General features: G+C 35.3%; 1 protein-coding gene and 1 pseudogene across 8 annotated transcripts in view; both read left to right on the top strand.

Moving 5' to 3' along the window:
* LOC132650979 (cytochrome P450 3A1-like) overlaps positions 1 to 20,833 on the top strand; it is an 800,659-nt gene that overhangs the window by 99,471 nt on the left and 680,355 nt on the right. The window lies entirely within an intron of this gene.
* On the top strand, positions 240 to 7,257 carry LOC132650932 (zinc finger protein 120-like; annotated as a pseudogene).

Raw genomic sequence — 20,833 nt, forward strand, 5'->3', positions numbered from 1 at the left:
AGATACATAAAGAATATAAGGCACACACCATTGGCTGTAGCTGAGTGTATCAGGTTACAGACCTCAGTAGCTAACATGACACATAGTGCATTGATTATTTCTATTTAGAGCAATATAGTCTGTAGCTCAGGCTTCTCTCATGATTTTTATTTGAGAATTGTTTTGAATTCCTAATCTTGCCTCTGCTGCCCAGTGAGTCTTGAAACTGTCCAGGCTGGGCCATGACTGGTCAATGAGGAATGGATGATGAGGAAGAAGAAGGTGAGAGCTTTTCTGCTTTGATGGTAGCTGGCATTAGCAGTGGGTAAGCAGGAAATCAATTGTAGATAATCACTGAAGTCTAACCTGGTCATGTTTTGGGTTCAAACACCAAGCAAATAAAGAATCTGGATATGGACCTGAACTTATCTCTAGAAATAAAATTATTGTAGTTGCATTCGTTCAACCAACACAGAAGATCTTGAAAAAGTGGTGTGGCAGTGCCTAACAGGAATGTTATTTTTTTCTGTCTAAAAATGTATAGTCTGAGAGAAAATGTGTCTGTCACACTTGGTGTACTCTTGTGCATATGTCTACCTCTGGATAATACTGGGCCATAAAGCCTTTCTCAACATTTAAAAGTGATTTCTGAGAGTATAGTTAAATCATTTCAGTCTTCTAATTTCTTCCCACTGTTAAATCTCAATCCCTAGTTTTGTTTTGTTTTGTTTTGTTTTGTTTTGTTTGTTTTTTTTTTAAGGCTGAGGTGACTATTTAAAAAAAGCAGATATGCCTACCAGGTTCTCCCAGAATCCCTCATTCCCTACATGTTGCAGGGTAATGATTTGTGCAGTCTTTCTCCCATTTGCCTTTATCTATGTAATTCAACCATGTTGCTTACCTGTTTGTTTTTTTTAATTTATCATTTACTGTCCTAGACTCTTGTTCTGGCTCCCCCCTACTTCTCTCTTCTGTTTCCTAACATGGCTCAGGGTCATATCAACTCTAGACTCTCCCTGATGTGACAGCCTGGGTATGCTCTCTGTTTTATATATAATAATATTTCTACTCCATCATACTTAGGAAAAGTATTTCCATTTTTATTTTTCATTCACCTCCCATTTAGCATTATTTAAAGTTTTAAATTCATAGTCATCACATTTTGCCTTCATTTGTTGTTCGTGTTTGAATATGACTGAAGGTTTGTTGCTGGATTCCTTAGCTGTGAGGTAGAAATGACTTCAATTGACATTGAGAGTGTAATGGAATTTGCACATAAAGACCCTGTACCTTATAAGGTGAACATGTTCCCTAGGACAGTGTAAGGTTTTACTAAAAATAAAAATTTAACAGTTTATGGCTCTGTCTGCCCCTACCATGGAAAGGCAGTGCTGAGAAGGCCTGTGCCATCCCTCTGAGCCATTTGATCTCTAATAATCCAGTAGAAGAGCTGCTATAGTCCTGAGGCTCAAATGTCTGCTCCAAGCTAGTGATGGACCCTGACAAGACTTCACAATCAGAACAGAGTATCATTGGGAGGTAGAATATAGGATATTTCTAGTATTTTGTGTGGTTTTTCCTCTAGCAAGATGTAAGTTAGACACAGCCATGCATTGGAGGATTATGGATTTCCTGTGCCAACACCAGCATGAGCAGGTCTGCTGAGCTGTCAGAGCTCAACCTCTTGTGACTGGGATAGACTATGAACCAGACTGTGGGTCTTTTCACATACCTAGTTTCCAGAACAGAGGCCCTTGGCCTTTGAACATTCCTGGCTGTGGATTCCTTTGGAGGGGTAGGCTCTGCTACTTTGGCCATAGGAATCTCTGATGCTTATAATATTGTCCACACTATTATACTAGTTTTGTGTGTAGTGGGAAGACGGGTTAGAAAATAAAGGTCAAAGTTGTAGAAGTTTTCAACATTGCTTTCTAAAATATTTTTTTCCTGATATATTTTACACATATGTTAGAAACTGGTGTGAAGGAAGAAATGTTGATCATACTTTAAAAACAGTTGGTTTGCATCCTTTAACCTTTCCACTAATAGCAGCCACAATGAGGTACCTTAAAGAAATCAATCCCAGGATATACAATGAGTTTCTAAACTGCAGACGTGTCTCAAGTGTGCATGGTGTTATGCTATTAGATATGGTAGATTTCACATCTTATGCATGAAGTCAGAATTTAAGCATCTGCTTTGATGCCTTGTTGGGTAGAGCCTTTCTAAGGCCCTCTGTTATAGGCTCCTGTTTTCTCACTATTGCAATGTCCATCCCATTTGTCTTTCTGAGTGAGGATTGACCATCCTACCCAGGTTCCTCCTTCTTCCTTAGCTTCTTTAACTGTACAGAGTTTAGTATGTTTATCCTATATTATAGTCTAATAACCACTTATAAATGAGTATATACCATGTATGTCTTTCTGCTTCTGAGCTACCTCACTCAGGATGATCTTTTCTAGTTCCCACCATTTGTCTAAAATTTTATGATTTCCTTGTTTTTAATTGCTGAGAAGATGAGGGAGGGGTCTACAGATGTGATACGAAGTGAATGAACTGTAATTTATTAAAAACATAAAGAAAAGATACTCAGGGTCAGATGGAGGGGAGGAGGATCTCTCCTATCAGTGGACTGGGGGAGGGGTATGAGGAGAAGAGGGAGGGAGGCCAAGATTGCAGGGGAACAAGAGAGGGGGATACAGATGGGAGGAAAAGTGAATAAATTGTAATAAATTTTAAAATATTAAAAAATTAAAAAAAGAAAAACATAGAATTTATCATTGTTTTCATTATGGACTTCAGTGGTTCTGGGTTTGCCTGCAATCATAAGGTGTGCATGAGGAACTGCAGTGCCATAACCCACCTTTCTGGTGACCTCCATTTATGGAGAAAGCTCTAGGGAATGGGGACTGTGTCTCAAAAACGATCAATAGGGCTGTAGATATGGCTCAAAGGATAAGCTACTCTTCCAGACGTTTTGAGTTCTATTCCCAGAACCCACGTGGTGGTTTAAAATCATCTATAATGAGATCTGGCACCCTTCTCTAGCATTCAGGTGTACATATACACAGAACATTGTATACATAATAAATAAATTTAATTATTTCTTGACCTTAACCTTGACCTTCAAGCTCCCCCTGACTCTGGCTTCAGAGTGTAGCAATTAAATGTGTCACAATAGGCATGTTTTTTTTCTTGTTTTAACTAACATTGTTTGCTGATGATCCTGGAATGTGGGTTTCTGTACATGTCAAGCATATGCCACTGTTTTGATTTCCATCCACATCCACATTTGAATTATTAAATTTGGTAAAATATATTCTATTTCTTAGGATGGCCTATGTTTACCTCATTAATACTTCCTGAGTCTTCAGAATCATTACATTCCAGGTGCATGACATTCTTCCAACCTATCTGTTTGTTTTGAAGATTTTAAATGAATATGAGTATTTTACCTGTATGCATGAATATATAATCTCATGTGTGCCTCACAGTAGTTAGAAGTAGTCCTCACAGTACTCAGAAGATAACTTCAGAGCTCCTGAAGTTCAAATAAAATGGATAGTTGTAAGCTTCATGTAAATACTGGAAATCGTGCTCAATTATTTGCAAGAACAGCAGGAGCTCTTCACTGCTGACCTATTCGTTTTGCCTTCTGTTGCTTTTGTATGATCAACACTTTCATTGCTAATATTTCATTTGTCCATTCATAACTGTTTAAACATGCATTTCCTTTTAGGAAGATGTTACTAATATTATGGTTTATTCTGGGACCCTTCAGGTTTTTAGAAGATGAATACAGAACTGGAGTGGATGTATAATTCTTTATAGGGACAAATGCTCTGAGTTTTTTAGTTGTTTTTTTTTTATTATTACAGTGATTTTTACAGGGGAGACAGGGCCTTAAAATGTATGTGTACCTGTCCTAGAGCACATAACACAACCAGGCTGGAATCCAGCTCTGTCTCTGCCTTTAGAGTGCTAGGATTAAATGCATGAGACAACACTCTCAGCATGCCCATAAATTTATTAATTGTTCATACAATTTCTTTGATGTGTGCTCAGTACTTCTTTTTCTGTTTGTTGTGTCTCTCTCTTTTTTCTGTGAATTAGCATTTCTCTTGCCAGGAAATATCCTATTCTGAGGCTGCAGAAAATTAAAAGGTGGACCTCATTAATCAGTTTCCTTCTAAAATGACTTAGAGATTACATTAGTACTTTTATGTAAGAAAATAATTAGGGGAAGCATCAGAATTTTATGAATATATTTTCCATAAACTATACATTTAAAGTGATGTCACTATGGTGCTTTCTGTTGTTTGCATGTATGGAATATTTCAGGATGCATTGATCTATGATGATATGCATGTGAACTTCACTCAGGAAGAGTGGGCTTTGCTGGATCCTTCCCAGAAGAATCTCTACAAAGATGTGATGCTGGAGACCTACAGGAACCTGTTTGTTATTGGTAGGACTATGAATTTACTTTCACTTTCTAAAACAATAAGACAACTGTTTCTGATGATGATATTGTGGTTATTGGTGTTCTGTAATTTTAAGTGTAATGAAGGAAGAATAAGCTGAATAAATCAGGCATCATTCTACAATTCATAGAAAATAGAAACTTAAAATTTGTGGAATTTCTAATAGTTGATCATTTATTTTCTGGTACACATTTTAGGTTACAATTGGGAACACCATACTATTGCAGAATGTTGTCAACTTTCTGGAAGCCTTAGAAGGTAATTTTCATGTGCAAGCTGATGTGAATATGAGTTTTCAGAGTGCCTCTGAAGAAATGTTAATGTGTCCCAGAAGTTTTAATGAAAAGCAACAGTGTAAAAAAGCAATATTTCAAGTTTATTGATGATTATTACATTCTCACAAATCCAAATACCTCAATGTCAGGTATCTGATTTTTCTTTGTAAAGCATTCTTCTAAGAAAGACAAGGAAATAATCCATTAACAGATTTCAACCATCTGAATCATAGGCACATCAGACCTATGCTGTAGAACTCCAAATCTGTATCTTTTCATACCACACGAACATTGCAATGAATATGCATTGAATAGGTGATAGTATATGTCCAATAATCTTCTAACAAGCAATAGTACACACTAAAGCTGGTGTTACTCATTCATATACTCATTTAGTGATAGGGACATTTTATAAGTCAGGATGTTGTAGAGAAACCTTAATCCCTATTCCACATGTCCATGAGGTACAAAATATCAAACTGCATAAATGTGGTAATATTTGACTTGTTATTTTTCTTTTAATAGGTAATTATTTGTCAAAATAGTTGCAAGCCATGTGAGCATAGGGATACTGAAAGAAGCAACATATTTTTTCTCTCTGAGAACAGTCTGAAGAAATGTAGCAGTCCCCACTTTGAATACGCTTTTGATATGTGATACAAGATTACAGTTACTTTATTATTAATTATTAATTAGTTAATAATGATTAAATTGTTATTAAAATGAAAAAAATCAGTGTTCAACCTATAGGAGAGAGGTTCTTTTAGGTCTCAAGCATCACATGCTTGTGGAGACTTTTGGAGCAAATCCAGCAAAGCATACTATTCCCAAGTAAAGTTCACGTATACATACATCAGCATAGGTCAGTGCATTCTAAAATATCCAGTACATCTAAACAACAGAAAATGGGTAATGATAACACTGTGAATCTATACTTCATTTTTAGTTAATTCATTGTTAATATATACATCATAAACTGTGTCACATGTACACAATCAACTCTAAGTCTGGGACTACTAATACATTAAACTAGTACAATTAATTATTTTCAAACTTCATTTGGAATACATCTGCAATTTTACACTGTGGAAAATCCCTGTAAGTACTAGGAATATGAAATTTCTTCAGTTTGTCCTGGTTCGCTTTACTAATGTGAGTCACTCTATGGAAAATATATTAATGCAATCATTATAATAAACCTCTGAGTACTTCTTGATCAAATATATAAAAAAACCTCATAGAAAGTGTATGCTATAATATGAACCATGTAATTAATGCTCTTATCATCACAAGTATCTTCAGAGACACAAAAAAATATCATAATGAATGGGAAAACTATGAATGTGAACAAAGTGATAAAACCATAATTTTTGGTTTTTCTTTACAATTAGATCAAATTATAAAATTAATTCATACAGACAAAAAGCTTTATTAATGTAGTGAATATGGAAAAGCTTACACATGTACCAATTGTCTTTGCAGGCATGAAAAAACACATACTGTAGAGAAACCCTCTGAATATAACCAAGGTGGTAAAGCCATTTCAGGTGACAGTCAGTTCCAAAGACATAAAAGAACACATGCTGGAGAGAAGACCTATGAATGTAATACATGTGGTAAAGCCTTTTCCTTTCACAGTAGTCTCCGAATACATAAAAGAACACATACTGGAGAGAAACCCTGACTGTAACCAGTGTGGTAAAGCCTTTTCACATCATGGTAATCTCCAAACACATAAAAGAACACATACTGGAGAGAAACCCTATGAATGTCACCAGTGTGGCAAAGTCTTTTCTCATCACAGCATTCTGAAAATTCATAAAAGAACACATACTGGAGAGAGACCCTATAAATGTAACCACTGTGGTAAAGACTTCTTGTATCACAGTAGTCTACAAACACATAAAAGAACACATACTGGAGAGAAACCTTATGCATGTAACCAGTGTGGTAAAGTGTTTTCACAAAACTGTCATCTCCAAAACCATAAAAGAACACATACTGGAGAGAAACCCTACAAATGTAATCATTGTGATAAAGCCTATTCACGATGCAGTCAGCTCCGAAACCATGAAAGGACCCATACTGGAGAGAAACCCTATGAATGTAACCAGTGTGGCAAAGCCTTTTCAGAAATTAGACATCTCAAAATGCACAAAAGAACACATACTGGAGAGAAACCCCATGCATGTAACCAAGGTGATAAACCCATTTCAGGAAAGAGTCAAATCCAAAGAGATAAAAGAACACCTACTGTAGAAAAAACCTACGAATGTAACCAGTGTGGTAAATTCTTTTCACGTCACAGTAATCTCCAAATACATAAAAGAATACATACTGGAGAGAAACCCTATGAATGTAACCACTGTGGTAAAGCCTTTTCATATCAATGTAGTCTCCAAATACATAAAAGAACACATACTGGAGAGAAACCCTACACATGTAACCAGTGTGGTAAAGTCTTTTCACAAAACTGTCATCTCCAAAACCATAGAAGAACACATACTGGAGAGAAACCCTACAAATGTAATCAATGTGATAAAGTGTATTCACGACACCTTCACCTCCAAAACCATAATAGGATACATACTAGAGAGAAACCCTAAGAATGTAACCAGTGTGGTAAAGGCTTTTCAGAAGATACTTATCTTCAAATACATAAATGAACACATACTGAAGAGGAACACAATCAATGTAAACAACATGATAAAGACTTTTCACAAAACAGTCATCTCCAAAGACATCAAATACAAATACTAGAGAGAAACCCTATGAATGATTGTAATGATTAAGCCTTTGTATATATCTATATAGCCTTCATTAGCATGAAAGAATTCATACTGCACTGAAACCCTGTGAATATATTTAATATGGTAAATGAAACCTTTGCATTTTCATCTATCTGATAGAGACATAATGAAGTAAAATAATCATGAGTCTTCTGTATATTTCACATCATAGTTTGAGGTTCTATGGATGTGTCTATATTATGTGGCATTCCACAAGTCATCATGTTCTCATTAGAGATCCATTTGGCACTTCATCTTGAAGTACTTCCTATTAATGGTATTATGTAGTGATGATAGATGTTGGAACAGGAATAAGATGTATCTTAAGAAATTCTTGTGTATTTGTGTATGTGTGTATATATGTATTTGATTATTACAGTTTGTAATAATCAAATGGCACATATGTGAAGACTGGAAGAACTTTGTGTGTTGTAATTTTAGCCTGTCTTCATGGTGATCAAAGATCATGTTGCCAGGTTTGCACACCATGGACACTTCCCACTGAGCCATCTCATTGATTCTCAAATAACATTGGTTGAAACATTATAATGTAAATACATTGTCTTCTTTTCAAGTTGTAATCATTGTCATCTAAAGATGGAGAAAAAAAGGACAATTTGAATAATAAATCCCATTTGCAAAGAAGAGAATGTATTGCTGTATTTTTTTAATGTGTTAGTTTATTTTTAGAAGTATGTTATGGGTTCAGGAATAGCCACAACATGACCACTTGAATGCCAGACTCAAACTCAAAGTAGCTTATTGAATGATCAACAAAACCTGATTGGTCAGGACACAGCCTGGATGCGGGAACCAGATTGTGACACCAGTCTGTTTCTTAGGTGGGCCTAGCATAAGAAAAACTTTTACCAGGAAACAACCAGATAACCAAGTGGGAAGCAAGGGAAGGGTAGCATTACATCATTTTCCTAGCTAAATAGAAAAATTGATTTTGTTCCAAGTGTATTGTATCTATCTAGTAAGACAATGAATTTTAAGCTGATTATTTAGGATATAAGCTTGGGGACTTTCCAATTCCCCATCATTCTGGGAGAAAAGAAGATAGAAGGGTATTGTGGGGTTTTTTGTTGTTGTTGTTGTTGTTGTTTTTGTAGAGCATATATTAATTCAGGCAGAATGTTTAACAAGTACTGAATTGTAAGTAAAAGGCTATTCAAGCTCTCAGACTGGCAGAACCTGAGAATGTGAACTTTATTCTACCTTCTGGTCAAAATGGATACTTAAAAACAAAATGCCTATGGTTATGTTAGGTAGTGAGGTCTAGACATGCCTGGACATATCTCAATGTTGATATGCCTAAACAAGTAAACTGTGTTCATAACATTTCTCAGAAACAAAAATTCACAGCGATTTCTTTGTTTATATTTGCAGTTGATGATATTGAATTATTCAAAGAAATGAAAGGAAAAAAAACAGTTCCTGTTTGTAAAAATGAGGAGCTGGAAGAACAATTTAGTGGGTTCTCCCTTTGCAGTGCTTTCTTAGCCCATAATTTATTTTTTATTTTTATTTGTTTTTTCTCTTGGAGATTAATTTATTTTGAGGCTATAATTGTATCACAATATTTCTCTCTTCTTTTTTCTCCACACAAGCTTTCCCACATGCTCCCCCTGCCCACCTTAAAACTTATGTTTCTTTCTTCACTAATTGTTATTTCATGAATCATGTACACATGTATTCTGAAATATAAACTGCTTGTTTAGTATAATACTACCTGTATGTATGTTGCCGAGGCTGAATATCAATTCTCTAAGAAATTGTTATTCTAAATGTTCTAAGTGATTATAGTAAACTATACAAATAAAAGGTATCCTATATTAATCATTTTTAAATCTAAGGAAACACCACAAAACAAAGTAAAGAGAATGTATGAACATCTTTCAGTAAAACCTCAGTAGGAAAAGATTCAATTCTACAACAAAGTGGCAAAAAATATTAGATAAAATTTTCAATTAGAATTTTTGCTACCTTCAAAAAATTTTAATACATAAATGATGATAATTTATTATTTTTATTATTTCTTCCATTTTTTTCAAATATAATATCATTATCCTATCCTCTATCAGCCTTCCTTCTAGCCCGTTCCCATTTCTTAGTGTCAGCCAACCATACCTGAAGACATGTTCTACATTCTGAAGACATGCTGTGAATCCTCTGACCATACTAGTCTAAATATCAGGTAGGCAAGGTTCAGTCTACTTTCTATCTTCAATTCCAAATTCCTCAGTCTCATCTCCAAACCTCTAACACAACATTTGCAGGCACCTGTCCTCTGATCCTCCATCCATTCCCTATAACTGTGCCAAATCCTATAGTGGCCCCAGATTTTCTCTTACTCAGTTCTCTCTTCTAGACCACTCCCATTTGTTTGTATCAATGACAAATAAGTAAAAACGCTCTATTTGGGAACACTGGTATTCACATCAAAGCTGAGTACAGGCAAGTGACTCATACAGTCTTTGTTCCTACCCCACTATAACTTTTTCAGTCTCAATGACAGTGCTACAGCACACATCTTTCAGAGGTTTGTTCTCCACTATTACTCCAAACAATTGAAATCTGTGATGGAACCAATTTTTTTTTTATCTTGAGCATGCTCTCAGCTTTCCCTTCTACCCATCTTTATTTTTTAGTGTAATCACCAATACCTAGAAATGGGTTCTACCTAGGATCCCTAATGGCCTATACAGGCAAGAACTCAGAAGAATTTTCTACAAAACAACACACAGCCTATAATGTTTCCTAAGATCCAGAAAGTGAAACAGGGGAAGAAATGAAACATCAAAATCAGATAATCAACAGCTTGAATTACAATCATTTCAAACCCAGATACCTTGACACCAGTGTGAAACCAGGATTATTAACACACAAGATAATATTACTCCTCCAAATCACAGCAACCCTGTTTTGAGGCGACCCTGAGAAATTCAGTATAGATACAGCACAAGACAATGACTTCAAAACATAAGTTTTTTCAAGGGTATTTCTGAGGGTATAGATAAAACTCAATGAAGTCTGTGAAAACAAACAACCAGTGAAATAAAATGCTTAAAACAGGTCAAGGCATCATAGTAGAAAAATAATCACTATAAATGAAAACTAAGATTAACCTAGAAAAGAAAAATATAAGATGTCAAAAAAAGTCAAGAGATAAGCCTCACCAACTCAGTCTAAGACATGGAAAAGAGAATTTCAATACTAGAAGAAATACTAATGTGTTTAGATATTATTTTTTCTCATTGAGTGACTTCAAGGCTCTTTGATATATGTTCACATCATCACATTCACTGTATCATGATTTTACTGAGGTCTTTAACCAATTTGGTGGTGAGTTTTGTGCAGTGTGATGAGTAGAGATCTATTTGCATTATTTTACATGCATATATCCACTTTGTTAAAGATGGCATCTTTTTTCCATTGTGTATTTTTTGATTTCTTATTATTAAAATTATTCATTTCTCTGTAAATTTTAATTTATGCCTGGGTCTTCAATTTTATCATTGACCAATCATCTGTGACTCTGCCAATACCATGCTGTTTTTCCTACTATACTCCGGGAGTTCAGTTTAATTCTGTGGATAAGTGATCCTTCAAGCAGTGTTATTTAGGATTGTTTAACTATCATGCTTTGTTCATGCTTCTATGTAAGCTGAAAATTGTCCTTTCAAAGTTAGGGAAGAATTGTTTGGATTCTGATGGAGATTTCGCTGAATATATTGATTGCTTCTCTTAGGATGAGTCGTTTTTACTACCTTAACCCTACTTACTCATGAGCAGTGGAAATCTTTCCAACTTTTGCACAGGCATAAAGAAAACATTTTTAAAATAAGGCATATAAATGAAAATCTGCACAACAAAGGACACCATCACCGTGACAATGTGGAGCCTACAGAAAGGTAAAAGGTTTTTAGAAACTACACATCAAAATAAGGGCTAATATCCAAATGTTTTAAGATGTGAAAAGGAAAAAACTAAATATCAAGAAAACACAAAATCCAAGTAAAACATGTATACCATTTTAAATAGTGAATTCTTAACAGAAGAAAGTCAAATGGCTGAGCAACATGTAAAGATATGCTCAAGATCCTTAGTCATCATGGAAATGAAAATCAAGAGGACTTTGAGATATCTAGAAAATCAGAATGGTTAAGATAAATAATAACAATTGTAGTTCTTGCCAGCAAAGATATAGAGTAAGAGGAACATTCAGACATTGTCAATCAAAGTGCAAATGAAGAACATCCTTGTGCCTATTCCTCATCAATATGGGAATTTTTCTATGCCAAAAATTCAGTTGTACACTTTGTGGACATATATCCAAAGGATGCTTCATTCTACCATGGAGACATTTGTTCAAATATGTTTATGGCTGCTCTAATCAACACATCCAGAACTTGAAAACAACAGAGATGTCCATCCACATAATATTAAAGAAAATGTGGTAGAGTTATACAAAGAAATATTCCTCAGTTGTCTAAAAAATGAAATTATGAATTTCCAAGTAAATGAGTATTTACCAGTAAACTGAAATTAATCATTCTTAGTATAGTAACCCAAACTCAAGCAAGCTACAGTACATAAATCCATAGGGATGGAAACAGAATAAAGGTATAAATTCTGAGAAGAGGTAAATAGATCTCCTTAGGAAAGGGAAATAAAATAGGTAGTTATAGATGGAAGTTGGGTTAGAAAAGGAGACTTATTTGGAAGTAAGGAGGGAAGAGAACATTAAGGAAGGTAATATGCAGAGAGATATCAAAAATTAAATGCCATTTGAATGGTAGTGTAGTGACCTAAGACAATAGAAGCTTCCTAAAATATATACATATCTGAAGATGACCTAAATAAAATCATATGAGAGAGTTCAAATAAAACATCAATTGTCACCAAATAAAGATTCCAATACTGCGGCCTGCTATATGTACTTGAGGATTGGGCCAAAGGAGTCTGATTGGAAGGCCCAAACAATACAGGATTTTGTCAAGACTATAGGTTGTTCTCCAAAAATTGACTGGAAGGCCCTAATGATGAATGGAACAGCCACATTGAGTATAGAGAAATCGATCCAGTGCATACATAGAAACTTCACATCTACATGCTAGCAACATTGATGCAGGATGCTACTCTGCACACTGTCAATCAAAGAAGAAACATAACATTGAACTCTAATGGTGTCCTGCCTGCAAGATATGCTAGTACAATTGTTTTGGGATTAACCAGCCAATATCAGGTTTGAAATAAGTCTCTCTGTATGGAACTCATACATCTTACTGTTTTGGTGACAAGAACTTGAAACTAGATAGCAAAAAGATCTAAGGAAAAGGTAAATACTACTTTTATACTAAAAGAATGTAGCTATAAAATGACACCTAATGACATTCTGCAATAATCATAGAACTGTGCCTTGTTCACCCATCATCAAACATGCTTCCACATACAGCAGATGGGAACAAATGCAGAGACCCACAGAGACAATATGCAGACAATGAGAGAGCTCAGAATACTCAAGCAAAAATAGATGTCGCCATTACAGCCATCATCTCCAGGCTTAGGGAATTGTTCAATAATTAAGCCAGCAGAATGAATAGCCAGAAAAGATGAGGGACTTCATCATACATGTGTGTGTGTGTGTATATATATATATATATATATATATATATATATATATACACATGTGTATCCTATAAATATATTAAATATATTAAAAATTCTGATAAACAATATTTTGTAAGATTACACATAAAAGACAATTAATTATTTACTCATTTATTTATTTGTATATTAAAATTATAAATATGTCCTATTTCTTTAGCTTTTCTCCCTTCAAACCGCCCAGAAAACACTTTTTGCTCTTTTAACACTCATGGTCATTTTTTTTATACACTGTTTTTTACATAAGTAACATACAAAAATTTTCTTTGTATTATGCTATATATATTGTATTATAGTAATAGTAATGCATTATAGTACCATGAAATGATATCAAGTATATTTATGATAAACAGTATTACAGAAAACCGGAAAAAGTATAGAGGTAAAGTATTATCTTTTTCAGTTGTTAGGAGATGTTTGCCAGAGTCAAGCCATCTAAGGAACAACCTCCTTCTTGATGAAAGGAGCAAAACTGAGTTCATGTTACCAGGCTCCAGAACCAATTCCTAACCTTCTTCTTCAGGTGTTTCATGTTTGTCTGTTAACGGGTAAGTAATGTTAAGAGGGAAGATGCTGATCATCTATACTGCAGCACAAGAGTTGTAAAGGTGTTGCCTGTCATGACGTAAATTGACTATGAGCAGTTTTACCCCTTTTTGTTCTTGTACAATTCTGAATTTGTGGTCAGCATTCCAGAAGGGGATGCGACTGCAAAACCTGAGTCAAGAACCCAGAAACCATGTATCCTGGATAAGGCTCAGTCACCGTTTACTTCCTTGCTCAAAGCTTCTGTGTTAAAGTTTGATTGGAAATCCTTTGGCCCAACCTGATCCCTTTCCTTTGGAGTTCCATCTTATAAAAACGCTGTAAAAATTCACTTCAGTGTTTCAGTTAAGCTCCAAAGTCTGTTCTTAGACCTTAATTGATTAATAGCAGCCTGAATGCACTAGGATTTTGTCATCTGCTTAAATAAGATGAATGTTCAGAGAATCAGTTAGTTCCCAAATCTGCTTTTATCTCTGACTGGTCAGGTTTTTGTGCCTAAATCAAATAAGGATATTGCTTTCCAGAACTGCTTTGACTTTTTGGATTATTTTGGTGGTTCAGACCCCAACAATGTGATTTATTACAAAATGTAACTGTGGAGTCACTGGTACAAGAGTGTGCTATTAGCAGAACACAGATTGTTAGATTAAGGCTTGAGAATCTTAGTACTATGAAAGGGTGATATAGGAAATGATTATCTATACTTCACTATAATATCTTTACTCTTTTTTTTACAACTTTATAATTATATCTGCTAGGAGAAGACAACAGATCAGAGAGTCAAGATAAATACAAAGCTTCTGAATGTCAGACACAAGAGACTGACACCAACAATTCCCCATATTAAAAAAGTACTCTACAGAATATTTAAAGTGAAGTTTTGTGAAATACAACTATGTTTTTTTATAATTTAATTTTTATTTTATGTGCATTACTGTGAAGATGTTAGATCCCTTGGAATTTGGGGTCATGAACAGTTGTGAGCTGCCATGTGGGTGCTGGGAATTGAACCCAGGTCCTTTGGAAGGGCAGACAGTGCTCTTAGCCACTGAGCCATCTCTCCAGCCCCTAAAGTTATGTTTTTAAATCACCTGTTCAAACTACTTTTCATAACAGCCATCCAAAACAAGCAAACTGATTTTGATGACCTACAACTATGTCTCATGCTATTGTGCTCTCAAAGAGTCACCATGGACCATGATGAAATCACACAGGTTATGGAAGAAAGAAAGAACCAAACATGTTTTCACCCTCATCGTGGATGCAGGTGCAGAGCCCCAGGGCTATGGGATTCCCACAGCACACACATGAGAGAGAAATAGAACCATGAAAACCAGAACATTCAGAGCCACTCTGGGTACAGTTACAGAAAAGATTTCAACACCGTGAACTATCCTCAGTTCTCTGGACTATCCTTCTTCAGTCTGTGTGCTTGCCTGTCATGAGAACCATTGAGTATGTACAGACTGAGAACCTGAAGCAACAGTAAAAGCAGCTGTAGCATACAAAGTCTTCTCTGATGCTATTGATGTCTATGCCTCTTCTATGACCTAAGCCAATAATCTCCTTGGATCAACCTAGAAGCAGAATACTGTCTCTATCTCTGTTTAGGGAGGACCTTGACATGTCCTTTCCTTTGCTTTGTCACTTCCTATTGCTGAAATCTGCATTTGCATCAATGGAGATGATTTACAATGGCTGTTTTGAGTACTGGAAGCCCAACACCAACATGAAGTCAGACATAATCCTAGGTGCATTTATCCCCATTTACCTCTTGGTAGAATCACCCATCAAAGTCCTGGATATTTTTTACACAGAACCAAGTATACTCTGGGAAATATTTCTGTGAGTACTTGTTTGAATGTGCTATGGGTGTTGTGGCTACAAGTAATTTCTTTGGCACATGTAATTTCGTTGATAATATTGAACTAGATACAGAGAAAGGTAAAAATATCTTTCTTCATGATACATCTACAAACATTTCCATTTCTCTTCCTTACATGTCCACTGAGGAAGATATGAGAGAAAACATTTGTTTCTGCTCAATGATGTAATTCCATGGTCAGGCTTTATATTTTTGACTCTAATATCAAGAAAATTTTCCATGATGCTCACCTCTATTTGGGCATCTAAATGTCTTTTGTTTGAATGTCTGTTTCTTTCCCCACATTTGGAGATTTTTGCTAAAATGAAGTTGAATATTCCCATTTCCTTAGTACAAATCTGATCATCTCCTGTTCCACATGCTTTAATCTCTTTAAAGTGTCTCAGGGTTTGGACATTGTGGTCATATTTATGACTTATTTGTTTCTCACTGATATTATAATGCCATGTTCTGCAAGTCATATCCTTCATGCCAGATATTCTGTCGTCTGCAGAGTTAGCTCTACTGGAAACACAGTGCCCTGTGTTGTGCTTGGAGTCTTAGTGATTTCCATTTCCAACATTTCCATTTGTCCCTCTCCTCTTCCAGAATCTGAATTTTGTCTTAAGGTTTACATTTTTTTTGGTACTGAGTGTTTTATTTGTACTGCTGCTTTTTGATCCCTCATCCAAGATATACAGAGCACTGTTGCTTCATGTGTAAAGCCCAGTAAAATTCACTGTTTTATTCCATCTTCCTTTGGGTTATTCATCTCTTTGCTTTCAAAAGTGTTTCTGAAGTATTTATCACTCTTAGTCTATTTTTGTTTATTTGTTGCTTATGCATGATATTGTCGAGGAGTCATTTTGACTTTTCACATTTCCTATTTTTCCACTCATGCTATACTTTGCATAATTGTTCACTTGAGCAACAACTTTGCCTTAGGATGGTACTTTACTGAGAAATACTTTCTGGAAGGATCATTCTATGCAAATCTCCATAAGCAGGAAACAAACATAGAAGCCTGTAGTCCTGGTAGATATTGTTTTATGGATTACGTGAAGAGAAAAAATTAACCAAGATGCCTGATTAATTTTGCAAGTTAAGTACTCTTAGGGATTCTTTCACAACATGGGGAAACTATAGTCCAGTAGCACCCTACGGCAGGAGGTAGAAGTTGCATGATCAGAGAAAGAAAAGAGCCCATCATCAGAGGTAGGCAACAGGCAGAAAGACTGAATTGTTAATTGACAGAAGTCTTAATCTAGAGTGTTTCACCAATAGTTGGATCAATTCTCAATTCCTTGAAGCTTAAAGTATATTGTTTTAAAATTACAAAGGTATATGAATGTTTTAAATATATTAACATGATCACCATTTGGAATACACACTGCAATCTTCACTGAAGGAAAAGCAGGTAACAAGTGTCTGTAAACATCTGGGTTAGACTCATGCTTTACAGCCTAGCTAAAGCCTTGGGACCAAAAAGGATGGTTCTGTGCTAAAATCATGAAAAATAAACAGCCTTTTCTCTGTCCGTATATGAAATGACAGATAAGATTTCAGCGCAATGAGAACTGAAGTATGTCTTTAGCAGCAATGAAAGCATATTAAAAAGTTTGATTCTGTAACTAAAAGAAGCCAGTGTTTTCTCAAGATGGTTTCCACAGCATATCAAAAAAACACTGATTAATATTTTAAAACTCTGAAATTTTGAAATCTTCAAGTATCATATTCACGTACTTTAAACCGCTTTCTCAGATATTTAATAGTTGCTTTACATTCCTTAAATAACATTCTTAGATATTCAAAATACACATCAAGTTTAAACCATTTGTTTTTCCCCATCCTCCCATTTACCAGGAGACAGAGGTGGCTGATAAACTGAGCAGTGATAGAAAAGAAAGTTCTTTTAAATAAAAGAATACTAACAAGTAAATTGTTAGATATTAATAGACTTAGTTTGATTCTCATTTGTATCTATTTTTATGAGATTGTGTTGTTAATTGTGATGTGTGTCAGCAAGGTAAACCTGTCTCTAATAATGCCTCCTTCACCAGGTGACCTTTTAGCTGTAGAAAATAACAAGTCTTGACTTTCATATATGATATGTACTGACCATGCAGCTGCAGCCTTGTTTTGAGGAGCTGCCTAAGGTTTCCTGGCTAAACTTCTATAGTGACAACTTGCTGTCAACACCACCAGATATCTGAGAGTGGTAAATGTGAATAAGTAGTATAATCCAAATGGCCTCTGTATCAGTCAAAATGACAGTGACTTAAAGGATATCAGGGCACCCAGTCTGGGACTTCAAGGGCTATCTCAAATACCTCACGGAGAGCAGAAATAGACAGACTATTCACCCAAGGCAACATTAAGGCTTCAGTTGCCATGCAGAGCATCATTAGCTTTCAAATACCAGACCCGTGAGGTCTGAGAGATGTTTTTCTGGAGGAGAAACATGGAAAAAGTAACCTATGATGGCCAGGCAGAGTAGAGTATTTAACTCAACAGTGTCCAAAGGTTGGGCAGCAATATATTGGTGGGTGAAGCATATTTCAGTTCTTTCTTCTGTTGTCAGCATTATCACTATTACAATATGATCAAGAGGAAAATAGTTTATTCTGCTGGTATTTGTGAATTGCCTTAGCTTCTGACTGTAGTAGTGGGTATTTTTGTCTACCAGAGAATTTTTTTTTTCATCAAGTTTCTTAAATCCTTATTCAGAGGAACCCAGTGAAGAGTTTGGGGAAATGCATCTACTTTAATAAACACATTTTATTTTAAACAAACGTCACTGATATTTTGTTACTTTTTTCAGGTTTGACCTTGATAGCGTATACAGAAGCTTTTTTCTCTGACTGGGAATTATATTTGTACAGAGCATGATGATAAGCCTAACTCTGAACATGGTAAAGAATTTGGTCATTTGTAAGGTGACTAACCATTGACTTGCATGCCCTAATTATCTTTTATCATTTGGAACAAGTTTGTGCTTTTGTCCATGTTAAGTTTGAGCCTCAAATTTTTGAACCGAAGATTTAGTTGAAGATCTTTTACAACAAAAGAAAACCTTAAAACATAAATAAAGTTCACAGAACGACTAGAAATATTACTTTCCCGGATCCATTCATATTGTACCTTTAGAGAATATTAGTTTTTAAGGTGACTCAGTTTATCCAAACTAAACAAAGACAAAGAGGCTATATTTACATCTTCAAATAAAATTCTGGTGTCCTGGATAGATCATAGGAACTTATAAACCTTATTTATAAAACATACCTTAGTCATTAAACATATGTTGTTCCTTTCTTAGGTGATTCAAGAAGCCTAATGTTGAGCACAGTTAGTAGAAATATATGTGGGTTTTCAGACACTTAAAAACTTAGACATATGTTTCTAAGTCAGTTTTAATTAATCTGAATAAACATTTATGACCTTGGGAATTTATAAACCATGGTCAGATGTTTGATGTTTCTAAGTTCCATTTTCCAGAAACAGTAATTGTATCCAAGTAACATATACGCTATGCTTTGACAGATGTTTCTCTAAACAAGAGTTGAATGAAAGTTACACATAAGCATGCTGTAGATACTTTGTCTGTTAACCATTTTTCTTACAACCTTTAATCTGATATTTTTGAAGAGTGTACAGTTGTTGAAACCAAACCTAAGAATTTACAATCCCTGAGATATAAAAAGTATACAAAATAGTCATAGAAATCTTGAAATACATTTTATACATTAGCTAAAGTTTTTCTCCATTAATGTATATATTGATTCATTTTACATTCTGATGGAAGCCCTATAATTATTCTCTCCCCTCATACACCCTTTCCCCAATTTTCCCCTCTCCTCCTCACAGCAGGGGAAGTTCCCCCATGGGAATCACCAACCCTGACATTTTAAGTCTCCAGAGGACCAGACACATCCTCTGCCTCTGAGGTCAGACAATACAGCCCAGTTAAGGGAATGGGATCCAACAACACAACTCAGGAAGCCAAAGGTTTAAAACTATAAAGATAGGAAGTATTTAGAGAGGAAAATAAGACTGAGAAGAGGAGTATCAGATTATCAGTTATATCCTTATTGAGAATAGTTTACTTTTTTGCTATTTTACAAACTCTGTGTTTTCCTATGCTATTCTGTTTTGCTCTCCCTATCATGTATTTCATTGGTCCACCTGACACAGGAGACATGGAACAAAATCTTTAAAACAGCATACTCAGTGGAAGGTCAAACCCTACACCAGAGCAAACTTATTTATAAAGTACAATAGCATAAAATAATTACTTTAATCATTCTCTCATATATTGCATCCTGATAGCAATCTTCCTCCACTTCCCACTTCTGAATTTTTCCCAATCACCTCCTCACACTCCCTGATCACTGAACACTGTGCCTCAACTCAGAAAAGATCAGGTCTCTTAATGGCATCATCAAACATGATATAAGAAGCTCCAATAAAACAAAGCACATACCATAATATCAAGGCTGGAAAAGGAAACCCAGTAGGAGAAAATTTTTCACAATTTTAGATGAAAAAAATCAGAAACATCCTCAGCACTCACTACTAAAATTCTCACAGAAACACCAATCTACACAATAATAAAATATATGCAGAATTCCTAGGTGAGAACCTTATAGGCTCGCTGAACTCTGAGAGCCTCCATAAGTTCTAATAACTTGATGTGTGGGCAGTGTTCTCCTAGTATCTTTGACACTTCTGCTTCCTTAAGTTCTTCCTCCCTCCCCCTTGACACAGGACACTACAGTTGTGCCTCATGTTTCCCTGTGGAAATCTGCATCTTCTCCCATCTGTTGAAAGACTGAAGTCTTTCTTATCTGTGATGATGATCCTGCAAGGGTCCCTTGGCAGACCCCACTGAACACAGGAAAAATGGTAGTTCAAATCTTTGTTACTTGGTTGATATCCTGACACTCCAATTAAGGACATGACTGTGTATAGAATATGGTATGCTCAGGCAGGCTTTGTCTCTGGCATTAATGGAAGAATTTGTGAGGGTGACTCTGGTAGATTCCATGGAGTTTATAGAGCAAGCAGTTTTAATATTTATTTCAATGATTACAAAATAATTACATATAAGAATTACTATGGATGGTCTAGAAATTCTACTGTAGGATATGTCAGGGAATGATAAATACCAAAGATACTATAGATAGATACTATATATATATAGATATAGATATAGATATAGATATA

This window comes from Meriones unguiculatus (assembly GCF_030254825.1).
Source record: "Meriones unguiculatus strain TT.TT164.6M chromosome 13 unlocalized genomic scaffold, Bangor_MerUng_6.1 Chr13_unordered_Scaffold_37, whole genome shotgun sequence".
In the NCBI taxonomy this organism is placed as follows: Eukaryota; Metazoa; Chordata; class Mammalia; order Rodentia; family Muridae; genus Meriones; species Meriones unguiculatus.